A 10,765-nucleotide genomic window follows, 5' to 3' on the forward strand; every position below is an offset into this window, starting at 1 on the left:
AATTATCTCAGAAGAGAGAGGAAAAGCCCAGCAGAAGAGACCTTCACCTTGAACCTGCCATGCATGACCAGGAAGGCTCAGCCACTCAAAGAGCTTTGTGCTGCTACAAGGGGCAGCAGGCACCAGAGAAAAAGGGAAAACAAAGAACAGGCTTTCCCAGTGCTGCTCTAATTAAGCAGATAACTAGGTGTGAGCTGAGATGGATCTGTTGCTGCAGTCTGTGGGTTTGAGGTCCTAGTCAGAACTAGGACAAGGGAGCAAATTTTGGCTCAGTTGGAATGAAGCAGAAACTTATGATTTAATTTGGCAAGATTTTCTCCAGTGCTGAAGGATTTCACCAGTTTCACAGGTGATATGAACCTGTGTTATAGCAACCCATCTCCTTGTTCTCATTTGGCATTTCAAACGCTGTCAACTCTGAGGGACTTGTGTCTGCTGTGTTTTAATTTACCTGGTTTTGGCAGCCTGTGGTTTCCCCAAGACAGACTTTAATTCCTAGACAGCCCCACTCAGAGATCCTTCTGCTTACCTGAGTCCTGAAGAAATGCCAAGGGGAGAATGTTCTCTATTTTATGATATTTTATCATGCATTAAATAAAAGGTATATATTTTAACAAAGCCAAAAATATTTAACATTTAAGTTTGCAATTATTGATAACTATCTTAAGACAGAAGTCTCTAGATATTTTAAAACTCTAACCATATTTTCCCAGCTGTGTTATCCATAGAGAATGATACAGCTATGTAAAGCTGCTATGACTGCTAAGTGCATTCAATTATCTCTGCTAGTTTTGTCCCCCCCTCCCACACTTTCCATTCATTTCAGTGTTCACTAAATATTTTAAGCTTGTTAAGTGAGTTCATGCATGCATTACAAAAAGGCACTTTGGGAAAAATTTATGGCTATTTTATCCATCTCAATATATGGGCACGAACGTACCACTGATCTGCACAGAGCTGTGAGATTCCCTCTTACCCACCCCCTTCGGGAGGGAAAAAACCCAAACTTTGGAAAAGGGGTCATGCAAAGGCAGGGATTTCTATAGGGAGCCCATGGAACAATGCCTGCATTGCCAGGCGTAGTGGGCTCCCATTGTCTGCTCTTTGAGCACATAATAGAGGCTTTGCCAGTGGGGAGGCTAAATGGGGAACAAATGGATGGACAGCAAAGATGATGTCGGCAGAAAGTGCAAGAACCTCCTTCTGCTTCTGTTTCTTTCAAAGGCTTGAAAGTAATAGTGTGCATAGTAATTCCTCTCCATTGTGGTGTGTGTAACGTTTATATTCATGCTGTGCTGGCTAAAGAAATGCTGGCTGTGGTCAGCAGAGAGGCCTGTACACATGCCTTTATCCCAGCAGCCTCCTGGAGCTCAAACAGTATGGAATCCATGTGTGGGGAGCAAAACACCAACTCTTATGTTAATGAAGATTACAGTGAAGAATGGAAGTTTGGAAGCCCAGCTGGTGGATTTTCCCTTACAGCAGCCAAGTACCCAACTATAGTTAAGTTTCATCAAAACTTTCTTTACCATCTATTTCTGAGGTTTCACGGCTGGGCTGGAAAATTTGTGTGGAGATAAACCCTTCAGTCAGGCCTCAAGCAAATATAAAAATGGCTGTTATGATTTTGTGAAAGCTCCAGAGATGGAACTACTAAAGCAGTGGAAATACACATATGAAAATCTACCTATTTAGAGATGGCACACATACAGAATTACACAGAATTCAGAGTTAATTATCCCAGCTGATAACTTATATTGTGTAAATGAACTCATTTTTTTTTTATTTCCAAGCACTTTTAAGCCACATTATATCAATTTGAAGTGAAATAATTATTTTCTGTTAAATACTGTGAGATGACTCAAGAACTCTGTAGAAAGGTGATCAGTTCCCATTCAGTTCCAGAAGTCTCTTCCCCAAAGGATTTGAAGTGACAATCAGCAGCAATGGCTGTTCTTCTATCCCTTCGTCCATCTTCTCCTCCACAAACTTCCAGTTGTAAGATTTTAAACACTGCTATTGCTACAAGTGAAGAAATAAAAGGCATTACTGAAGTATCACTTTTCAGACCATTCATTAGTCCTCAGTATATTTTTGGTCTGGGAAAAAATACCCACCTACATGAAATCCTTTTTTCCCCTGACCTTTTGTTTTCAAAATGCTTGAAAAAAATATCCATTCCAAGATCCATCTCAAGAATCCCTTGAAACCTTTGAAAATCCTCTTCCTGGATCTAGAGCTGGGCACTAGCAGGAAGATGGAGTGTTTTTAACCTGTGTATGGAGTGTTTTTAACCTGTGTGTCCTCACTGGCTCCACCCTGGGCTAACAGTGATCTCCTGAGGGTGCCATGGTCGCCCTGCACGGAGCAGGCTTGCAGCCTTCACCTGTGAATCCATGGATCTGAAAATTAGTTTCACCATGGAGAAACCAAAGGTTTCAGATGGGCTGGGATATCTCTTTCCTCACTCCAGTTGGCCCATCCAAGGAAAATGGTAGCCCATGGAGAAACTGCCAGCGCTGCCAACATGCTACCTAATGTGAGCATTAAACCTGTCTTAAACAGAGGAAATTAATACCAAGCACCTCATTTGAATGGCATCTCGTTTGGGAGAAAGCCAGAAAACATAAAGGTTGGTTTGCTCTGCTCATCACTCACATGACTCTGCCTTTTGTTTTTCAGCCCGATGAGAGGCAAGGATAGAAAATCAGCCCCAGCTCTGAATTTCCTGGCTTTTGTCAGTTGATGTTACACCCATGATATTATTCAAACAGGGGGTTTTGTGTGTAACAGATAAATGTCGACAAAGCCCTGTCTAATGCCTTTTAGGTTGCTAGGAAACCTGGCTCTGTAGCCACCACAGAAATATCTCTGGCTAGGGGATTAGATAAGCTCTGACTTGTTTTGATTAGGTGAGCTTTATTGCAGAAAAGACAGCAGCATGCTTGACATCGTAAAAATATGACCCGCTTACAAACCCAGGGCACAAGGATCACTTATTGATCAGGATGGCCTCCATGAGAGGGCACTTTGAATACTTTTGTAGCCCACCAAATGACCTCTCTAGAAAAAGCCACACCTCCTAATTAAGGTCTCCTTTGGTCCCCTAGAACTTGGGGCTGCTGCTGCTAACACCCCTATGTTAGACCATACTGAGGTGAAAAGTCATTTTCAGCCTAGGTTAATTTCATGTGTCAGGAGAATGGGAGTATTTGTGGTCTGGTGGGCAGCACAGATAACTAAAAACTAGCTTACCTGCCCTCTGCTCTCAGGTCTGCCTTTTAATGATTGTGCTTTGAAAATAAATTTGAACAAGTTGTACCTGTGGCAGATATTTATGCAACACCATTAATGGAGGAGCTAGAGGCAGTGAGACTCCCTGCTGCTGCTCATGGTGACCTGAGATCTGCTATGGGGAGCTGAGTCTCTTCCCCTTTCTGACCCTGCCTGTCTCAGCCTTGTGCTGGTCTATGCCCTGCCTTTGCCAATGGCATGCCCAACAGGCATTTGGGGAAATGGTGGAAGCTCCATGCCCTCCTCATAAGTGGTTTCCACCCCTTACCTCTTTACTGACAAGAAGTTTTTGCTTTTTTCTACCTTACTGCAATTCAAGAACCTTGCTTCTTGTCTCGCTCACAGTATATGTAACAAACAGGTTGTCCCCTCCTCTCTGCAGTGCCTTTTATATGTTTGAACACAGTTCTCCTTCCTCAGTCAAATTTTCTCTGAACAAAACAACCTAAATGTTCTCCATCTACTCCCACAAAGTATATTTTCCCTGAGCTCTTTAGCTCCATGGTGTATTATCTGTGGAAGCAGGGCAGATATTCTGCAAGCTATAAATGAAACCAACAATCTTGAGGTGAAAGCACCAGTCTGACCACAGGCTCAGTCATGCTGTACCTGTGAGCTGTGCTGTTCCTGTCCAGGTTGCTGGCAATAGTTTGGGATCATATTATCTGCTCTTTAATCAGGAAAGCATTGAGACAGGCATCTGAAACAGTCAAAATTACATGAGAGAGACCCTGGGTTCATGCTGAGGTGTAAGCAGAACTCAGGACCCTGAGTTTGGTCTAAGTTCATGTTTGCATATTCACATTTAATAAAGGACACAGCTCAGAGTTATACTCTAGTATGACAGACGTGCATTGTACCAGTCAGAAGAGAGAACTGGCTGCATTACTAATGAAATTTAAAAAGGCTCTCCCTCAATTCACACCAATTACATGAGAAGTTCCATTCACAGAGAATGTGTAATCTGTCCATATTCTTAGCATTTTAAAAGAAATTTCTGCTCATCAATCTACCTCAGGTAAAGCTCCTCCTATTAGAGGAGCTAAAATATCATTGAAAGGGTGAAAACAATAAGGCTCTTTCCAGCTAACTGGGAAAGCAAGTCTCAGAATAATGAATTCTGTGCTGAGAACACTGCAGTTGAAATGTTTCAGTTGGGAGAGCTCAGTACAAACAGGTACATTCCAAACCATTCAGTATATAGGTTAATATTAACATTAGGCATTGCACATTTAGCTCAGCAGTCTAAAAGCAATGATGTGCTATGCTCCCCTGCACTCATGGCTGAGCCTGGGTTTGTGCCTTGTGTTCAAACACACCAGGACGTCCTGTGACCCTGCTCTGGAGGAGACAAAGCCCTGTTCACACTGTCTTTGCAGCTCACACCTGGAGCAAGCCCTGGCTCCCTGGCAGCCTGCACAGCATGGCCTGTGTCCCTCAGGAGCACACAAACCGTGACCACTCTGCAGTGCTCTGGGAACAAACCTGGCATCTTATCAGCCTCCACTGCAGTCTGCACCTGGAGGTGAGCATCTCCCCACTCTCCCACCACCAGGGTCAGAATGCACTTGCCCCAGGCATGGCAGGTAACCATCAGCATCCTCCTCATGAGGTGACCAAGCCAAATAAAGGAGTGCAGAGGCTGCTACAAAAGCACACAACTTGCTTCTGCTCTGACCATATCTGCTGCCATTTCTTCCTCTGTACACCATGCCAGTCCTACCACAGAAATCCTCATGCACTGGGGTTGCTGACAGAGCCAGCTCAAACTAGGGTATGGATGGCTACACACAGATGCCTGTTAGAGCCAGCCTTGGCCAGATGGTGTTTGTTGCCCCAATTATATTCCTGACTCTTACTGTCAGCCAAACTGTGACATAGCAAGTTGTTATATGGAAGTGCTTGCAGGGTCTGGATGTCACTGTTGGCAAACAAGGGCAGGAGGCTGCTGGAAAAGGCTGCTTGTGTGTGGGTGGACATGTTAGCAGCACCCAGGGCACTGGGTGAGGTGAGTCTCTTGTCCTGAGCCCTGAGCTGCCCACTTCTGCTGGAGAATGGCTGAATCACACAGTGTGTCTTTCCTAAGCACATCTGTACCTAAACACATCCTATTGTTCTCATCTCTTCAGTAACTCAGCCAAGACATCTACCAGAGCCACAGGCAATGCCTGAAACATGGCTTCATGCCTGGGGCCCCTCCACTTGTCCTGAGCATGGCAGTGAGGATGGAAGGGGTGAATAAATGGCCTCAGAGAGTCTCATCTGTTGCAAGGCTTGTTAGGGTCCCAGACCTCTCAGACCCAGCAAGTCCTAGGTGACAGTGCAACCGGGAGCTTACTGTTATGGCACATGGGCCCTGACCTGGTGTATTTCATGACAGATGGAGGCACATCAGCCAAGCTGCTCCAGCATAATCACAGGCTTCACAGCTCTCTACATGCACAGCCTTTGTTTGGATGAATTTGAAGTCAAAGTACTTACTGCTGCAGGCCAGACCCACAGCATGAACCAGCCTCCGTTATGTGATGTGCAGATATCTTGGAAGTGCTGAATATGGCAGCTCTGAGTTTTTTGCACCCAAAAAGTTTTTAGATTTTTTTATTGACAAGTTTCAATAAAAATTCCAAGCAGTCAAATAATAAGAGGATTGATATAGAGCTCCCCAGGTCTTTGGGCCAACTGGGAGGCTGGTAAGGACAGCTGAGTGAGATTTGTGTGCGTAAGTCTGGGGCCACTGGAGAACATTCTTGGGAGGAGGAAGTGAATGTGTCTTGGCTTTTGTAGGTAGTGTCTGGGGTGTGCAAATCCCTGAGAACAACCCTCTCAAATGCACTTAAATTCCTAATCAGAGCTAGCTATTTGGCTTGCTTCAGCAGGGCTGATATGGCTGCACCTAGATGCTGGGAGACCAGGGCCAGGTGCCACCTGACTAGAGACGCACTCAGTCATGGATTGTGTTCACCAGGTCTGAGAGGAACAAGTACAAATTTTGCAGCTGTACTGTGCATATTAGCAGTTTTGACAACTGCATGTATGCGCTTACAACTCTACAGATGACAGCAAAACCTGGATCTTGGTGATACAATGGGCTCTGCTGTATTTGAAAGGACCCACACGACCAGCTGACTATACTCTTTGACATATATCATCCCTCAAGAAAGTGCAAACTCCTTGGATTCACAGACACACAGAAAATCAGTGTTGCCTGTGTACTGTCATTGTGTTGCTGTCACAGCCTCTCTTGAGACTCACTCAAACCAGATGCCAAGCACTTGCTCCCCCATTTTCCCTCCCACTTCCTGCTCGAGGGATGAAGTTGAGAATTATGTGAAAAATCACGGGTTGAAATAAGAACAATTTACTGGAAACAGCAATGAGATAAGAAAATTAACAGTAGCAGCAACAACATTAATAACAAAAGTGTGCTAAAAAGGAGGGTGATTTACATGCAAGATGCTCACTGAGCCCAAGCTGACATGACCACAGCCAGTGGCACCCCACCCCAATTTCTCCATCTGCCATACTTGTTCCCAACTGGAAACCACACCCCTTCTCAGGGAGTCCTTTTCCCCAGTCCATGACATAAGATGGTATCACATAACACAGTGCCTTGGCCATATCCTCCCACTGATTTGGGCCAGAACCAGGGCAGCTTCCCAGACTCTTTTTGAACCACCTCACCTAAAGAGCTCAGGCAGCAGAGACTGGCTGTCAAGAAGGTCACAGCATTAAGAGAGCATGTCCCATGCCCACTGTTCAGCTCTCCCTTCCCTGAACGGAGTACATAAACTTGACTCACTAACAGACCACATCCCTTCCATACAGTTATCACAGCTCCTAAAGATGCCACCTGACACAGAGTAACTGGCTGAAGTTCAGCTGGAGTCAGTGAAAAGTTTGCCCAATTTAGAAATGGAGTTCTCCTGCAGGACACCAGCCAGACCCATTGGCATTTGTGAGAGCATATCTAATTTGCACGCTTTTAGTGTGTCTGCTATTACTTTTGCCACGAGGCTGAAGTTTTTAATGAGATTAATGATCCATGGGTCACTGTGACCAGTGATTGATGAGGTTCTCAGCAAAATCAATTTACTGTTTCTTTCCACCAAGGGTTGCTGCCACCCTTCTGCATCCCAAAACGGGTCACAATTAAGACGATGTAGTTTGATCTGGTTTTCCCTGACCAGACACTTAATTCAGTGCCTGCAGTTTGTTGACTACAGTTTTCCAATAAGCTCAAGGGAGCCTAATGGTAGCAGTGCATTAACCCACCAAGGCCAATCTGCAGTATTGGGTATCAGGACATGCAAATGAATTAAATTAGATCTTGTTTTCAAAGGGTATCATAAGGTGTCCCTTGAGCTTTATGTGCTTTTGGACATAATTTGATACATTAACATTTAATTTCTGCCAGGTGGGGTTCACCTTCCTCTGAGGTAAAGAGCTCACAGAGTAACTCAGATCCTGTACCTCCCTCCTTCCTCTGCTAATAAGAAATACAAGATCCAGTTTCTCTCTCCCTTCCCCCACTGCTTTCCTCCCACAACGTTTTAAAAATCTGACAATAATGCAAAAAATAGTTCTGTATGGCTCTGTTGTCACTCAGGGACTCCCAGATTATATTTGATGTGCTGGTGCAGTTGGGAGCTGAGCAGCAAGGCTGGTGTTACTGCTCTCCTTTGAGCCTGTACTGCCCTGGGACAGCTGCTTTACCTACATCCATAAGAGGAGATTTTTGTCCAGTCGTGGACTTCTGCTGGTCACCTGCTGGAATGGGATTTGGGGATCCTACCCAGCCCAGTGTGAATTTTTGTCACGTGTAGGCCCTCAGGACAGTTCACAGCCTTGCAGCTTACCACTCAATTTAATTAATGAAGTTCCAAGCGACAGGGGACACAACAACTGCCAGTATTTAAGATCACAGGTTTTAAAGGTCAGTAGGCACCACTAGCCTTCATTATACCAGAAGCAAAAAAATTTAATCCAGTAAATTCTGCCTCAAATTCCTATTTTGTTGTCAAACTGGAGCATATAATTTCAGGAGCTGCTCCAAACTCAGTCTACAGGTTTTATTTTAAAGAGGTATCCCACTGAGCTCTGTGTGCCCCTGTAACCTTCCTTGTGTGCAGCACCACGAGAGACTCACATCTCCATTCTTACAGTCGAGTTTTGCTTAAAACATGCCTGGTTTGTGTTAGAGCAGCATTATTTGCTGGGGGTTAACAATGTCTTCTGCCTTCCTTAAGTCATGGTTTTATGATGCAAATTAGACAGATAATACTGTCTGTAAACCATACTGCATGATCAGATGGCAGACTAAGCTTAGTGAGATAGAGATTTCCTTTTTAATTAAAACTGCAATGCTTCTGTGTGGTGGATTAACATGCAAGGGTCACTGGAAGAAGTGAATTAAAGTAGGATCTGAACAATGAGGAAAAATTGCTCCAAAATGGCCACTAACAGCATAACAACTAATGTCACTTACCAATGTCTTCCTTGCAGGAATATTACGTTATGTTAACCCCTACCATTCCTTAAGGGTAGTCAAGTGTCACCCACGTTTTAGTCATGTGAAAACTCTGATGTGGAAGGTTAAAATAATAATGAAATAATATCTGGCTTCTTTTGTCATAGCCTTCATCTTGACAATGAGACTTTGCTTTTGGAAGCACCTGGAAGCCAGGACTCCCACCAGTCAAGAAATTTTTTTCAACAGCTCCAGAAATGCAGCCCCAGTAGATCATTTTAGGTAAATCATGTTTTTCCTTCAGAGCGTGTGCACTCAGCAGTTAAGCTGCCATACGAGCACTGAGCTTTAATTCCCACAATATCCAGTCCTTCTGGCCAGCTTGTCCCAGAAGACTGTCAGTAAGCAGTGCTGCAACAGATGTCACACTTACACAGATATATCCTGGCTTTGCAGTGGAAAGAAAATTTCCTTTCCCCTAAACTCTATGAAGCCACAAGTTCTTGATTCAGACTGATGCAAGCCCACCTTCACATAGGTCTGAAGATTAATTTATCTTTATTAGACTATCTTTGCTGTTCAGATGACATCTTCTAACAAAGCCAAGTGTAATAGATGGTTAACTGCACATCTAATAGATGGTTAACTGCACATTTGAATTCTTTTGCTAAATGCTCTGCAATTAGACATAAGCTGAGTAAGGCAGAGACTGCAGTACTGTATCACCAGGAAACATGTAAGGAGAAGGAATCTGAGCCATCCTTGTTTCACAAAAGGAAAAAAAAAATAGCAGCTGAGATACATACCTGAAAAATACAAGGGGAACTAAGAAATCCTGAATCAGCTGTTCACAAAGAACAAAATTGTTATAATCAGATTTCCACATGCATATTTACAGATTAGAAATGCAATGCCTAACAATTCTTAAACAAATACGAGCTTTCTTCCAGAAAAAATTGTCTGTTAAAAACAACAAAGCCAGTGTGGTTACAGATATTACAAAACAGAGTAGCTATTTGCTATTAAACCTCAAGAAATAATAAAATATTTCTGTGCTGTCACAGAAGAAATAAAGAAAACGAAAAAAGCCTAACTGGGGAAGGGAGAAGAAGGAGGGGTAGGAGGGGACAAAGGAAATTAACTGAATCACCTACAATTTCCTCCAAAAGTGACTTAATCCTGCTCAATCTTCTTTATGAGACAACCTATAGGAAAACCAAAAAACCTGTAATAGTCAGGCTGCCAGGTCCTTGAAAGGCAGCAGAATTTAATTTGAGTACTTCAACAGCACAATGGCATCCTCAGCCTTAGAGAGGACCTCTAGGCAGAGGCAAGGTAAATTTATAACAATAATAAATAAAATTATGCTTACCCCTTTAAGTACCTCAAAGGAAATTAATTTTTACGTTTTTAGAGTAACTGTGAACAGAAACCACATCAGGCAGTATAGAGTACATTTGAGACTAGCACAAGCAACGCTATCCAGATACTCAGGAATTGGATAGAGCACCCTACAGGGCACGTTTTGCTGCCAGCTCTCCTCGCTGCCCTGTCAGAGGAATGCAGGAGATTGCAGATGCAGGCGAGCCGAGGGAGGACCCGTCCCCACCTGCGTTACCTACCCCGTGGCTCCCTGGCAGCAGACTGCAATGCAGCACTGAGCTCTGCACTGGGGAAGGGCTTGCTTCTCGCTCCGAGCCTGTGCCAGCCAACGTGTGCAGGCAGCAGGGAGCTTTAATAAAGCAAACTCTGCAGCAGACTGCAGAGCAGGCTGATTAACACTTTTGGTGGTGCTGGGAGCGTGGCAGAGCGCTCTGCCTCCCCTCCTCCACCCAGCCTCAAACCTGAGAGATCAAACCTTGACCAGCATCAGGTGGTTAAAACACAGTTCATTAGCTCGGGGTGCTTTCTGCCTGCTCGCCATAGAAAGGCTGCAGGAGTTGCTCAGGATGATCACATACAAAATGTGTTTGCTGGAGTTCCAAACAGCTTGTCTCCTTCGTG

The 10,765-nt window shown here is 44.1% G+C and overlaps 1 long non-coding RNA gene across 1 annotated transcript; it reads right to left on the reverse strand.

Annotated features, from left to right (window-relative positions):
- Positions 1 to 1,722: 1,722 nt before the first annotated feature.
- Positions 1,723 to 10,498, reverse strand: LOC134420210 (uncharacterized). The gene is made up of 3 exons (XR_010028279.1): positions 10,384 to 10,498; positions 9,568 to 9,605; positions 1,723 to 2,022 (listed from the first exon to the last, which is right to left on the reverse strand). It is a non-coding gene; the product is annotated as an uncharacterized LOC134420210 (long non-coding RNA).
- Positions 10,499 to 10,765: the final 267 nt, after the last annotated feature.

This window comes from Melospiza melodia, chromosome 6 (genome assembly GCF_035770615.1).
Source record: "Melospiza melodia melodia isolate bMelMel2 chromosome 6, bMelMel2.pri, whole genome shotgun sequence".
NCBI classification, from domain to species: Eukaryota; Metazoa; Chordata; class Aves; order Passeriformes; family Passerellidae; genus Melospiza; species Melospiza melodia.